General features: G+C 40.5%; 1 pseudogene; it reads right to left on the minus strand.

The window, feature by feature from the left end:
- Positions 1 to 412: 412 nt before the first annotated feature.
- LOC111147773 lies at positions 413 to 7,628 on the minus strand (annotated as a pseudogene).
- Positions 7,629 to 15,834: the final 8,206 nt, after the last annotated feature.

Here is a 15,834-nt window from a genome sequence, read left to right on the forward strand (position 1 = left end):
ACATTTATTAGGAAATTGCACGCTTTTGGAAAAATGACAAGGAAGTGCACATCTTTTTTTTTTTTTTTTAAAGATTTTATTTATTTATTTGACACAGACAGAGATCACAAGTAGGCAGAGAGGCAGGCAGAGAGAGACGGGGAAGCAGGCACCTTGCTGAGCAGAGAGCCTGATAAGGGGCTTGATCCCAGGATCTTGAAATCATGACCTGAGCTGAAGGCAGAGGCTTAACCCACTGAGCCATCCAGGCGCCCCGGAAGCGCACATCTTAACATGACTGGAAACACGATGATCTACCCTTTTAAATTTGAAGAGTGATTTGTTTTCTCCTCATGAATAGTCCTATTTGATTTTTAAAATTCATTTCATTTGGAAATTGTAAAGATTTCTTTAACTTCTTCAGTCCAACTGCTTACATTTGTTCGGACAACACATTTATGGTGGCTGAACTGTCCTTGAAAACCCAACCACTCACAATAACTTTGGTGGCTTTCCTGAACCTGGGTAAAATAAAGCATAAATCAAAGGGTTCGTGGCTGAATGATAATAAGCACACCAACAGCAAATCTCATAAATACAGGCAGGGGTCATGAAGTCCATATAGGCATCAATTAATGAGTCAATACTATATGGTACCCATGAAATCATAAATGCTATCACCATGATACCCAGGGTTTTAGTGACTTACTCTCTCTTGTCCACTTGGGATTTGTAACCGTCTGTGGATGATTCTGTCTTGCCTCCAGTATGTTCAATCTTTTTAAGCCTGTCGTCTAGCCACAAGAAAAAGATAGCTAGAGAGAATTACCATAATAAGGGTAGGTATAAAGAAGGCTAGAAAGTCTATCAACACCCAGTTTTGGCATACAACTCTCTGACACCCTCCTACACAGTTGAGGGCACTAGAGAGTCCCTCCAGCCCATCATCACAGACACCCGTGTAGAATAGGGCCCCGCTGTAGACAAGGGGCAGGGTCCAGGAGACGGGGCGCACATCCCTGACCCAGACACCATGAACGTGCTAGGATAGACCAGAGGGTCAGTAACAACAATGCATCTGTCCATGGAGAGGAAGCCCAAGTGGAAGAGAGAAGAGTAACCAAATGCCACAACGCAGCACGTGTGGAAGGGACAGAAACTTGGCCCAAAGCACCAGCAGCTCTGCACGGACCTGACGGTGCTAAAGGGTGTGACGGTCACCCCCACCCGGAAGTCAGCACAGCCCAGAGAGGCGAGGAGAACCTTGGTTTGAAATGCAGGATGGAAATCAGCACCAGGAGGTTTCCAAACACAACCAGCACAGCCCAGAGCCTAACAGCGTGTAGAGCACCAGCTGGGATCCAGGCGAGCAGGAAGCTTTCAGGCAGGATGGGGTCACGTTCTGGTTGCGGAGCTGCTGGACGGCAGGGGGAGATGAGTTGGCGTTCACGGTGCATGTAGAGATTTCTGTCCTTCTTGATTTTCACAAAAGATGTAGGTTTCTACTTTTTAATACTCCTGAGGAGAAAAACATAAACACACTAGGATGCCTAAAGAAATGATCAAATATATTACTAATGTTTTTCAGTTTTCCATTTATTATTACAAATCTCAGATGTGTTCTATAACAAAATAAACTTGAACAAAAATTATATCGTATAAGATTACTGGGGGTTAATTTAAAATAACCAATGCATGGTTCCTTTAAAATTTGACAAAATTCCGTTTTAGTCATAAATAAGTGTTTTTATTTTTTACCTCTTGTGTTCCTCTTCACAACAGCCTCGGATATGGGATATAACTGTGGGGTTTAGGGATCACCTCTCCTTTATCTCTATGTTGTCTGACCTGTATTACTGACTAAGACATAAATAATGCCACTAATGGGAGAATCCCTGCACGGAATCCTGTAGTGCAAGGTGTGAACTTGGAATATTATTTTCAACAGTGATTATTAGGAAAAAGTATTTTACAAAACAACCCTTTACATTAAATTCGCTTAGCCATTATGTTTCTTGGGTCAAAGATTTCTTTTTTCTTAGACTTGAGTGTTTCCCCTGTTCTCAGTCCTGGTGAAAGCACCTCACTGGATTTTTGTACAGAAGTTCAATAGGGTGTAAACAGTGAAAGTTAATACTTGGCTTTCCCCTCTCTTGTTAGGTGTCATTTTTGCATCTGCACTGGCTACCAGCAAACAGAAACGGGAACATGCATTAAGGATGGTTTGAGATTGGTGAAATACATTGAGATTGGTGAAATACACAGGCACTAAAAGACAACATGCTATTTTGGACACTAGCATTTCTGAAGTGGTATGACTGTCAGTGCTGGTAGGAAGGAGATCAGTTCTCCTCTCAGCCATTATCTGGAAGGAGATCAGGGATGCCTCTCTGTCCACATAAGAAATGGGTTATGAACCCCCTGACTACACACGCTTGTGGGTCTAGCTGATAGAATTTCTGTTTGCAGTGCTAAAAGAATTCAGATAAGGAATAATGAACAGAAAGCTGGAAAACGGGAACACGATTCCTGAGTCATTTCCCAGCCCTGGAATGTTGAACGTTGCAGAGCAAGGAACAGCAAGGTTCAAACTTCTCGAAGGTTCAAGACTCTTGCCACTGCAGGGCTGTGACCTTGGAGGTATGGGTGAATTTGTGCTTCAAGTTTTAAAGTGCCATTAATCCATCCTGCCATCTGATTTCTCATAAAAAAATTAGATTCTTTTTAATATTATTTCTAATATTTTGTGAGAATCTGGTTTTGTTAAATAATAATAACTTCTTATATAGACAAAAGTCTAGGCCAGACATTCTCAGCTTCAGCACTGCTGACATTTGAGATCAGATAACCCCGATGTGGGGATCTGTTGTCTGCCTTGAAGGGTGTTTAACAGCTTCCCTACTACTAGATGCTGGTAGACGTCAGTAAAATTTCCCCAACTGTGTAAACCAAAAATGTCTCCAGACATTGACAAATGTCTTCTGGAGGAGAAACGCTCAATGACTTACCCATTGAGAACCAATTTTCTAGAGGGGGGAAAAGGTATCACATGATACTCGCCACCTAGGATAAAGAAATAACTTTATATCTCCCTCTATTACTCTGAGGTTAATTAATTAATTAATCCATTCATGTATTTATTGAGTGCCAGGAGCTGGGTACAAAGAAATGAACAAAAAACCTGGGTACACAAGATCCCTATCATCAGGAAATTTGCAGTCTTGAGAGGGAAACAAACCTTAAGCAAGTAAACAAGTAGGTACATGAATACAAATGAAAAGTATTAAAAAAAAAAAAAGACAGTAACTTATGATGCAGAGAGCACCTAGGCAGGCAGGTGTAGACAAAGGTGTTCCTTCAAACAGGGTAAGACAAAAACGCTTCAAATATTTGTAGAATTTTAATATGATATATACGAGGAAAAAGAAAGTGAGAATGGGGTGGAACAATAGCTGGGGTTTTTAGACTTAAATAGTCTGAGGGCAACTTAATGAGAGAGAAATATTATGCCCAAAAAACAAAGGCAGAGAGGAGAAAGAGAGAGAGAGAGAAAGAGCGATGAAAACCTGCTGTGGTCTGGAAAGAGGAATGGGTGGGAGACCTGGAGTTTGTTCTACAAAGAACTTGGACACAATCCACTTCTTTATAAATTAGCTTTTATTTTTTTTTAATTTTTTTTTTATTTTTATTTTTTATTATTTTTTTTTTTTAAAGATTTTATTTATTTATTTGACAGAGAGATCACAAGCAGGCAGAGAGGCAGGCAGAGAGAGAGGAGGAAGCAGGCTCCCCTAGAGAGCAGAGAGCCCGATGCGGGGCTCGATCCCAGAACTCTGAGATCATGACCCGAGCCGAAGGCAGCGGCTTAACCCACTGAGCCACCCAGGCGCCCCTATAAATTAGCTTTTAAAACAAAGATCTAGACATCTTCCATTTTTCTACCAGCTCTAATTTCTAATTATTCTATCTTAGCTAATTCTTAGGATATTCAGTTAGGATTTATATTCTTCCCCCTTTTCATGTGTCCCCTACAACTTTCAGGGCCCAATATATAAAGATAAGTTTAGAAAATGCTTCCAAAACCCACAGGATCAAAACAAATTGAGAGTGATACGTTTTTTGAGCCAAGGAATAACAGAGGAAGATCTTAAACTAGGTGCCCAACCCCACCCTCCAGTTCTATTAGGTGGACCCAACAATCTCTAAAATATACTCAAGGGACCAAAGAACATCCCAAATTGATTCAAGTAATTAGAATTTATCTTTGGGAAAAAATAAGCCTTCTAAACAATTGCATTACAAACTATCAGACTGAGGATTTCATATATTAATTGCAAAGAGTTTAATTAATTAGAGGTAGAGAAAAGAGGACAACAAAGCAGAATTTGCACAGCTAGGGATTCCACTGCTCAGGCTCAACCAAAAAATGAACACAATGTAGCAAAATATTCCATAGAAAAGAGGCAGGTAGAAAGGAATAGAAAGGAAATTGAAAATAGTACCTTGTTTCAAAGGCTAATCCCAATGGAGGAATGAGAAGGAACAATGAATATCATGGTCTAAGAATCCTAAATCTTGGATATGACACCCAGGATCTGTGACCTTGGGCAAGTTGTTTATATTCTCTGGATTTACTGTCAATGAGTAATATACAAATATGCCTAGAGTAGATTATCAGCAAATGGTCAACTATAGTTGACGCTTGAACAACATAAGTTTGAACTATACAGGTCTATTTATATGCAAATTTTTACAGTACAGTAATATAAATGTATTTTCCTTTTTCTTAGTGTTTTCTTAATAACATTTTCTTTTTTCTAACTTACGTTATTATAAGAATATAGTATATAATACATATACAAAACATGTTTTAGTTGACTTTATGTTATTGGTGGGGCTTCCAGTCAACAGTAGGCTATAAGTACTTAAGTTTTGGAGATCAAAAGTTATACATGAGTTTTCAACTGTGCAAATGGTTGGCATCCCAAACCCCCGTGTTGTTCAAAGGTCAACTGTCTTTGAGTAGAAAAATCAACAGATATCTGTTGGTTTTCATGGAATTCAAAGTGTCCCCTTTATCAAAATTTCTGGGACAAGATCCCCTGCAATCTTAGTTTGGAAACCTAAACTAACAATGGGTTTGTGCTTTCTTTATTGAGACTGTAATCAGTGAATTTTTTAAAAAGATTTTATTTATTTATTTATTTGACAATAAATAAATACAAGCAGGTAGAGAGACAGGCAGAGAGAGAGAGGGGGAAGCAGGCTCCCTGCTCTGCAGATAGCCCAATGTGGGGCTTGATCCCAGGACCCTGAGATCATGACCTGAGCCGAAGGCAGAGGCTTCATCCACTGAGCCACCCAGGTGCCACTGTAATCAGTGAATTTAAAGACACTATTCTTTTTGTGTTGGCTGTTAAAAATGAGTGGCCAAATTTCTTGCTCCCATTAGCAAGCGTGTGTGTGTGTGTGTGTATGTGTGTGTGTGTGTGTGTGTGTGTGTGTGTGTATTTGTGATTGACGTATATATTTTAGGTCCATTTATGCCTCCATTGGTCACCACCCACCCCCCCGATTTCTGTGCTTCTTTCTTCTATTGCTTACAGTTTTAGTGTACACTGTTTGCTTGAATTTTACATTTCTCTGTAAGTTGCTTTAAATTTATTCTGGATCAAGGCATATAAATTCATAAACTAGAAACAACTATATTTCAAAACAAAATAATTTTTTTTCTTTCTTTCTTTCTTCCTTTATAAGAGAGTGAGCACACAAGCAGGGAGAGCAGAAGGAAGAGGGCAGATGCTTGAATGACTGTGCCACCCAGGCATCCCATAAATTATTTTTAACAATACTCATTTGGTGTTAAAGAAAGCTACTTCCATTTATTCTATATCCACTTAAACTGAAAGTTTTTCTATATTTTGGTCTTTTGTGTAGAAGATACTCTTTAATCAAATTACTGAATTAGATTATATAAAATTGCAGGATATCCTAATGCTATAAATTATTGAATAAACGTGACAGTTAACAAATAAGGTTTTTATGACATCAGTTAGTGTTAATCAGTCATTCAGGATGTAGATAAAATTTCTCTGCCTGAAAACTGATCATCCAGGCCCTCAACCATCACCACCCAGCTGCTTATCTTTGAGAACCTCACAACAAAAGAGCTCTCATTCCCTTCTGTAATATGTTGAATTGTAACCCTCCAGCCCCACACACATACACACAAAAAGCTATGTCCTCATTCTAGCCTCCAGAACCAGACCTTATTTGGAAAGAGTCCTTACAGACTTAGCTAAGACGAGTTCATCCTGTGATGTTCTCATTACCTGAATGAGCCCTAAATCCAAGACCAGGGTCTTTTTTTTTTTTTTTTAAGATTTTTTAAAAAATTTATTTGACAGACAGATCACAAGTAGGCAGAGAGGCAGGCAGAGAGAGACAGGAGGAGGAGGCAGGCTCCCTGCTGAGCAGAGAGCCAGATGCGGGACTGGATCCCAGGACCCTGAGATCATGACCTGAGCTGAAGTTGAAGGCAGAGGATTTAACCAATGAGCCACCCAGGCGCCCCCAAGACCAGGGTCTTATATGAGACACCAGAGGAGAGGGGTGCCTGGGTGGCTCAGTTGGTTAAGCATCTGCCTTCAACTCAGGTCATGATCCTGGAGTACCAGAATCGAGTCCCGCATCGGGCTCTCTGCTCAGCTGGGAGTCTGCTTCTCCCTCTGACATTTCCACTCTCACCCTCTCTCTCTCTTTCTCAAATAAATAAAATAAAATAGACACCAGAGGAGAAACAGAGAAAGAAGAAAAGATCATGTGAAGATTGAGGCAGAGATTTGAGTATGCTGTCACAAGCCAGGAACACCCAGAGTCACCAGAGGCTGAAAAAGGCAGAGAAAGACTCTATCTTGGAGTTTTGGGAGGGAGCATAGTCATGTCAACACTTTCATTTCAGATTTCTGGCATCCAGGATTGTGAGAGAATACATTTCTGTCAGAAAATAAAACCGACAGTTTTGTGGGAATTTGTGATGGCAGTCCAAGGAAATTAAAACACTCTTCCATTCAGTGACAAAATGGTTGACAAAGAAGAAATTGGGGCAAAGGGCTGAAGAAAGAAAAATCAACATAACTTTTCAAAAAACCTGATTTTCTTTGAAAGAAAATTGCAAGGAACGAGAACTATTATTCTCAGACATCTAATAGGCACTAACCTTATACATTAGGTGTGATTAAACCCATTTAAGAAAAGTAGACTTTATTTCTTAGAGAAGTTTTGGGTATACAGAAACATTGACAGAGAGGTACAGAGATTTCCTATGGACTCCCTGTTCCTACAGCCTCTCCCACATCCAGCTTATTTTGAGGCTAGACAAAAGACAGGGAGTTTCAGTCATAGAGATGAGAGAGAAGTTCAGGCCTGATTCCATACCTAACGCTCTTTTCACTCTCCTCATTGTACTGCTGAGTGCCCAGGTACACCCACCAAAAAGCCCACTGAGGCCAGACAGGTGATGAGAAAATTAGTTGGGGAGTACAGCTGCTTGAAATGAGACCAGTAGGGAGGCCAGCACTGTGGAGAGCTTGAATTATCAATTTCACTATTACTTTGATGAGATCTTTTGTTATTCTTCTAAGGGCCATTTGGGTTTTATTTCTGTTCTTCATGTCATTTCTTGAAAAGAGATAGCAACGACAGTGAATGTGTTGGGCATAAGCCAAAGAGAGCCTATTTTCTATGACAGGAAAGCAGAGTCCTAGAGAATCATTGCACAGGGCTGTGAAACAGAAATCTCAGAGAACAAATCCTGGCCATTGATCTTGGAAAACTTACCTAACCTCTTCCAGCTTCAGATCACTCCTCTCTAAATATGGAAGCAATATTACCCACCATATGGAGCTGTAAGTAAAGATAAGGAAGGAAAAGAACTAATTTATGGTTAGAACTCAGTAGCATATAATAACCAATAATAAAAAATGACAGATAGATGGGTAGAGTAACCATTAACAAAAATAATAAGAACAAGTGCATGATTTTTCTTCCAACTTCAACTTCATGTCTAAGAAGTGATTAGAATCATCGGTGCCGGCATTTAAGCTGGGTGAGGAGGACTGTGAAGAATCCCAGCGTGGGAGAAGTGAGAAACTACTTGCAGTTGGTTTTCTAGAACAAGTGACCCTGAAAGGCAGGAGTCAGTGATCAGATATATCCAAGATTTTAGTACAAGTCCAGATTCTGACGTTCCAAAAACTAGAACCCTGGAGGTTTGTGTCTAATTAATCTCGTGACAAACACTGACATGAGGTCATCATTTCATGTCTATTTCTTACCACTCTGTCTGAATATTCATGCTTTGGTGCAGAGAAGGATTGTGTTGATCACAAGTGCTTCACATGTCTATTCCAAATTTATAATGGATCTGCCTTTTCAAATTAAAAAAATCTGATTCCCAAGGGTTTCAGATAAGAGACTGGCCCGATAGATGACAAGTCCTAGGCTAAAACCCCGTGAGTGAGAGACTGAGTTGGGGTGGAGAGGATTCCCAGGACCCGGGAGTTAGCTCGGCTCATGGTCCAGGGCATGGACTCTGGGTCCAGTCTGTCTCAGCTAGAATCCAACTCTCCTGAACTTCTCAGCCTCCTGAAGCCTCAGTATTCTCTGCTGTGAAATGGGGACACTAATATTACCTTCTTCATGGAGTTACTCTGATGATGGTAGGAATGAATATTTCTAAAGCATTTAATAGAGCAAGTGTTTATGTTTTATGTACTGTGTATCTGGAGAGTAGTCCTGGCGAGTGTGACGGAGTGCTGGGGAGTAAAATTCACATGAAAGAAGGGAGGAGACCCCTGGAGTCTGTGTTTAGCAGTACTGAGGAGGGCAGGGCTTATGCAATCCGACAGCCTTAGGGTTTTAAGGAGGGTGGAGGGAGAATGCTATCATATCACGAGGGAGAATAAGGAAGATGCCTACCTCATTCTCTGCCCAGTCACCAGGTAAAGGCCAGGTTTTAAAAGGTACAGGGAATCCACACAGAAGGAAACATGTGTCTAATGTTATTTCTCAATATTTATGCATTTTGGTATTATCTTGTTTGGAGACAGTCTGACTGTCTGGCACTAGATTGTGGCAAACCTCTCACTGGTCAGAAAAAAATGAGAAAAATAAGAAAAGTGGGACACATGTCTCATGATGGAAAGTTTATTCAATTTACAGGACTGTCCTTTTATTGTTAGATTATATTCTTCTTCAACTTTTGATATTAAAACACACTCATATGAAATTATGGCAAAGTACCTAAAGGTTGCCCCTGGTGCTGTTGCTGCTTTTTTAATCATGTCCTTGGTTGGCGGAGTTAAAATTTATCCATTAAATTGTTTAGTTCTGGGGCACCTGGGTAACTCAGTGAGTTAAGCATCTGCCTTCAGCTCAGGTCATGATCTCAGGGTCCTGGGATTGAGCCCTACAACAGGGTCTCTACTCAGCGGGGAGTCTGCCCCCACCCAGCCCTGCCTGCCTCTCTGCCTACTTCAGATCTCTGTCTGTCAAATAAATAAATAAAATCTTAAAGGAAAAAAATTGTTTAGTTCCCCCAATTTTTAAGCTAATTTTATGATTTCTGATCCAAATTTCTAGAAACCATTATCTTGATCCATTAGTATTTTTAATAGCAAGGGTGGTATTTTCAGCAAGTAAGACTTTTATTATACCCTCAAAAACAAACCTGGGCAGCATCTGGTCAACTCTAAGCTTATTAGAGAAGTGAAGTAATAATGACTGATAATAAACCTAACATGAGCCAATGGAAACACATGCCCAAGGAATCAACCTTCTAGAGAAAGCAATATGAAATGTCTACTAAGAAAAAGAATTATTTTGTTATTTTGCAATTTTTCTTTTCTTTCTTTCTTTTTTTTTTTTTGCTGGATCTTTGAATGCTATTAGCAGAATCTAGGTTATTTTATACATTCATATTTGGGGTTAGTCTAGAAAAAAACAACTAGCCCGGAGCTGAGATGCCATGTAAACGTGACACTCTTCCTAAAGCCTCCAGAATTCTTGCACATGTATAAGTCTTCCTATCTTGCTCACAAGGATATCTTGAGTAAAGGTATTTGCATCAGATAAAGATCATGGTTAAGCAGCAATCATGTTTTTCAGGAGTTATGTTTTCTAACACCAAGGGCAGGACTTGGAGGCAAACTTTTGATTGTCTTACATCATCCAAAAGTTTTCAGTCTCTTATCTGCACTTGACAATCAGTTTGCAAGTTTTGAACTTCTCAGACATTCCTAAAAATAAAAGTTCATTAAGTAAACCATCTCTCCAGTGACTCAAAGTGTGAGATATTTCTCATTATCAGGGAAAAAGATGTGTTAATGATCCCTGTGTCCTTCCAGTGCCCAAACTCAGACATTTGTTAATGAGAGGAAAGGGAGAAAAATGTTTTGTTCTCTTGTCTCTGCAATTAGAGGCTAAAGCTAATCAAACACAAATCAGAGTATTAAACTGTAAATGAACAGCAGTTGGCATTGATAATACAATCAATATATGTAACTGACAGTCCAAGCAATGCATGAAGTTACTTATAACTGAATCAGTTCTCATTTTGATTCACTGCCTAATTAATTTGTATTTAACAAGTATCTCTTAGAAATGTGCATTAACTGCTTATGGAAAACTTTGGGGTGAGAAACAACATGAAATTAATTTTTCCCCAATCACAGCCTCTAAATGTGCTCCAGCAAATCTTCCTTCTTCATTCTTCCATTAGATCTGAGACATACCTATACAATCACTCTTGAGTGTTAAAAGTTCAATTTTATTGAATTCAGTCTTAAAAATTAAATAATTCTGTTTTTAAACTCATGTTTAAAACTACAAGCTACATCTAACTGAGTATCCCTGACCTCATTATTTCTAGTGCTAACCAAGTCTGGACTTAAAAAGCTTGTATTTAGAGATGGGGCATATCTGATTTTTCATTCTTTATCCCATCTTCCTTTTCTGCTCTATGCCATAGGGAGCAGTAGAGAACAGAAGAAAGGAGCGCAATAGTTTTCTACTGAATTTAGTCTCCTCATAACCTTTGCTTAACCCTTTGATGACCCCTGTGTTGCCATCAAATACTGTCTCTCTCCTGCAGTGCGTATGTGGGTCCTTTGGGCATCCCTGCAGGAGACATTCCCATCCCCAGTTCCCTGGTCTTGTGGTCAGTGCCCAGTGGACTTTTCCCAACATCCTCCTCCTGTGGATGTGTCCCCAACTCTCAGTGTGCCTTGAAATGGGAGACCCACAGGAGAGGTCATACCTGACTGGCTTCCACAAGTCCTCTAGGCCACACAGAACTAATGCGTTGGTGTCTCCTGAATAGGTGATAGGACAGGCTTCTCTTCACTCTGGTCTGTTTCTCCTCCCAGCCATCTTACTCCAACTCTGCTTTCTTTTGCTCATGATGGAGACAGGGAAGGTCAGCAGGACTCCTGAATAAACAGATCTAAACAGGGAATCAGTTTGAAGCATCTTGCCAGCACCTTCTTCAATGGAGAGGTTCCCCAGATGAAGGAACCCCAGAACAAAGGTCTATAAGGTTTCCCTTCATGGACAGACTCTAAGGAAGAGTTGGAAGGTCAACTAGAATGGCTCACCTCTATCAGGGGACCAGACAGTGGGGAGGCTCCCCCACAAAAGGAGTCATGCATGTACCTCATCACAGAGCCTCCACTAGGGTACTTGGTGCCTTCAGGGCATTGTCCATCAAGACTCTGACACTACCAAATCTGAGGACAATTTTGTCTCATTAGTAATATTCTCTTTATTCCTTTGCTGCTCCACTCTGGAGGCCGGCTGGACCCCGTAGGCAGGAAAGGAGAATGGAAGAAATAGTGAAGAGCATATTTCTACTCCTCCCCGCTCTAGGGCCCGGGGGCTTGGGCCTGGACACCACAGAAAGACAAGAGTGCTGAACTGGGTGTGATTGCAAAGCTTTAATATGAATTAGGAAGAATTCATTATGGGCTTAAACAATCATTCAGCAATTCTGAATACATTCTTCAATTTCCCCTATTTAAGCTTTTATGAATGAAATAAATTTATCATTGGTAAAATTTGCTTCAGAATGTGACCACTTGATTTCTAGCTCAATACTCAGGGTTGATATTTTAAAACACTAAAAATAGCAGGATGGAGGCCATGATGGGTCAGAATGCATGCTATTCTGAGAGGCAGAGCCAGCCCTGGAGATGTCCTCCTTTGCCTTGTATTGATCTTTTATCTGCTGCATCATGAGGAGACTTTGGAGTCTGGGGAGGAGTTTCTAGGGAAAGTAAACAGGGGATTGTGGGGCTTCAGGGAAATAGATATTTACCAACCAGTATAAAACATTTCAGTGTTTTCACAATTGGGGTGGTTGAGCTGGCACGTGCCATCAGAAGATCAGCCCTACCAAGATAGTTGAGCACTGTACCTTAATCCTAAAGTCCCAGTGAAATATCCCAAAAAACATTTTTGAAAGATGAAAATCAGATGGGATTAAATTGATTGAAAAACAACCCCAAAATACACAGAGTAAAACGCTGCCTGAGGAGTAAGGGCTGTTCTTTCCAACAGAGCCTGGGAGAAATTCTAAGTCCCAGGAAGAGCAATCTTGAAGAGTGAATGGAAGGAAATCTTAAAAGCCATTGTAGGAGAAGCTTCTTCTGGGTGGAAGAAAAGTCTGAGGCTTCAAACTGGAAGTACGAAGAGGACAACTGAACAACAACAACAACAAAAAACAGGCAACAAATTCAGACAAGTAGAAAAATAAAATCTTAATAACTCCTAAACAGGGACCACAAGGAATTAGTAGCTTCAATTAAGGAATGGCCATATACTGGCCAAACACTGCTCCTCAGTGTACTTGTCCTAGAAGGCAATGGAGAAATTCATTTAAAGTGCTCATGGATTTTTGTTCTTGAACCAGAATTCTAATTCTAGTTCATATTATGATTGTAATTGGAGTCCTATAGAGTTCTTCAAAGATAATAGAGAAACTTGAATGTGTATGTGTGTGTATATATAGGAGCAGACCATGGTCCAAGGCGGGGGAGAGTTGAGGCAACCTTCAAAAAGGAGGGGTTGTGCTGGGACCACGGGTTGGAGGAGAGGAGAAGCATCAGTTCGGGCCCTGGGCAGAGCTGGCTGGTGCTGGAGTGCGGCCAGCCCTCTACAGGGATTCACGAGATGCCAGCTGTCTGACCTTGAGCAGGTTACCTAAGTCGCAGCCTGCATGTAATAAAGGATGGCTTAATTTAGATTATTTTAAAGGTAACTTTCAGTTCTTCACAGTCTAAGTTCTAGGTGGTAAGGGGAATATGGAAAAATACATTTCTGGTTTGGGAATTTTTCTTTCCCTTGAATTCCACGACCAATGCCCTAGAGTTAGAGAATGAGATCCTTTTCAGGGGACAGTTCAAATAAAATTATTTTTCATGACAGGTCACACTCTGTGCCAAATTAACACATGTGCATCCTCAGCATTGATAATGATAACCACTATGAGATCCATATGGAATCTGGAATAAAAATTAGATACGATCAAATTGACTGAAAAAATCAGAGTCGAGAAAAACACAACCCAAAATGCACTTAATATAAGATTGCTAAAGAGACAAGAGCCATTCTTACCAACAGAGCTTAAGAGAAACTCTAAGACTATTTTTTTCTTAATAGGACCATGCACATTCCATATAAACTCATTAAAATATTTCTATATTTAAAGGAATACATATTATTTTTTCAATAAAGATTTATTGATGATCCATTCTTCCCAAGTATAGTGTAAGGCCCAGTTGGAGACATAAAGATGAATGAGAGGGACATTCTCCTTAGTAACATAGGCTTTTTTTTTTTTTTTGAATGAACAAATATGCACAACAGATCATTAGAAAGCAGAAAGTAATGTCATAGACAGATTGAACATAGTGCTTCCTAAGAAAGCAGGACATATAGAAATGTTTGTATGATCTCTATTTTTTTAATCTTTGCACATGGAAAAACAAAGAGAAACTTTACAAGGTACTGTTAAATACATGAGCTATTAAAGGTGCATAAAATTGGCAAACATAATCATATTGTTATTCATAATAATGAACGAATGACAACTGTAGAAAAAAGAAGATGAAATTTCCAACCTCAATGATGTTTACGTGAGATGGAGTGATTTGTGTGGCGAAAAGATGCAAAGGGATCAAATGAAGTCATAGTATAAAACAAGATTGTGATTGTGCATGGTATGTAGGTCAATCCTGCCTTAGTAGTTAAGATAGGGTATATCTGAATAACCCTCCGTTCAGCCTCAGGGGGAAAAAACCTTGTACAGCAAAATACTATTTCCACAATGAAGAAGTATAGAGGGTTCCTGGGTGGCTCAGTGGGTTAAGTGTCTGCCTTCGGCTCAGGTCATGATCCCAGGGTCCTGGGATCGATTCCCGCATCAGGTGCTCTGCTCAGCTGGGAGCCTGCTTCTCCCATTTCTACTCTCCCTACTTGTGTCTCCTCTCTCTCTCTCTGTCAAATAAATACATAAAATCTTAAAAAAAAAAAAAAAAAGAAGAAGAAGTGTCTGCCTTCAGCTCAGGTCATGATCTCAGGGTGCAGGAATCAAGTCCCGTGCCAGTCTCCCTGCTCAGTGGGGAATCTGCTTCTCCCTTTCCTGCTGCTGCTCCTCTCTCCACACATGTTCTCTCTCTCTCAAATAAATAAATAAAATCTTAAAATGTTACATCATAGCAGATCAATTACTTCCTCCAATGTCCCCATCTCCCCAAAGAACTTGACCCTTTTCTTTATGATGCTCCTATTTTCCTTTGGTAGAAATTGGTATAAAAAACTTGTGTTCCGGGGCGCCTGGGTGGCTCAGTGGGTTAAGCCGCTGCCTTCGGCTCAGGTCATGATCTCAGAGTCCTGGGATCGAGTCCCGCATCGGGCTCTCTGCTCTCTAGGGGAGCCTGCTTCCTCCTCTCTCTCTCTGCCTGCCTCTCTGCCTGCTTGTGATCTCTCTGTCAAATAAATAAATAAAATCTTTAAAAAAAAAAAACAAAAACTTGTGTTCCAAATTGCTCCCAAGGACTTGGATGCAGAGAGGCTGGGCCACATTCTCCTCTGTGAGGGAGGAATAGTTGGGGGACAGCTGTGCTTACCCTCTGACTGCCTGGCTATGGGTCATGTTCTACTGTTTAACAAATATGCCACCTTGGCATGTGACTCACCTTCTTATGCTTCAGGCTCCTCAGTTACGAAACAGGAGTCATAATATTCTTCGTTGCAGAGATGAAGGGAGGTAGGGCAGGGAAGGGGTCTCATGCACAGAATGAGGGTGCCCTGACCTAGATGAATCATTATTAGGTTGAAATGGGCTTTCTCATTACATCCTCCCAGTTCCAGAGCTCACGTATTGCATACCAGAAGCACTCAGTATGTGTTCATGGAAACAAGGGCCGATAGCAGAGGCCCCACACAACCAGAATAAGGTCACAGAAAAGAATAATGGGGGAAGGAACTAGTTTCTTTAAGGTGGAAGTTTCACACACATATAAAAGTACAATAGTTTGTTGGTCTAGGGAGTTAATGGTAAACATTAAATGGTTTGTCTACTTTTGAAAGGCTACTTAAAAAAGAAAAGACAGGGTGCCTGGGTGGCTCAGTTGGTTAAGCGACTGCCTTCGGCTCAGGTCATGATCCTGGAGTCCCAGGATTGAGTCCTGCATTGAGCTCCCTGCTCAGTGGGGTATCTGCTTCTCCCTCTCCTACTGTCTCCCCGCCCTGCCCACCCCCCACTTATGCTCTGTCTCTCTCAAATAAATAAAATCT

This window comes from Enhydra lutris, unplaced genomic scaffold (assembly GCF_002288905.1).
Source record: "Enhydra lutris kenyoni isolate GAN:26980312 unplaced genomic scaffold, ASM228890v2 scaffoldscaffold17, whole genome shotgun sequence".
Lineage (NCBI taxonomy): Eukaryota > Metazoa > Chordata > Mammalia > Carnivora > Mustelidae > Enhydra > Enhydra lutris.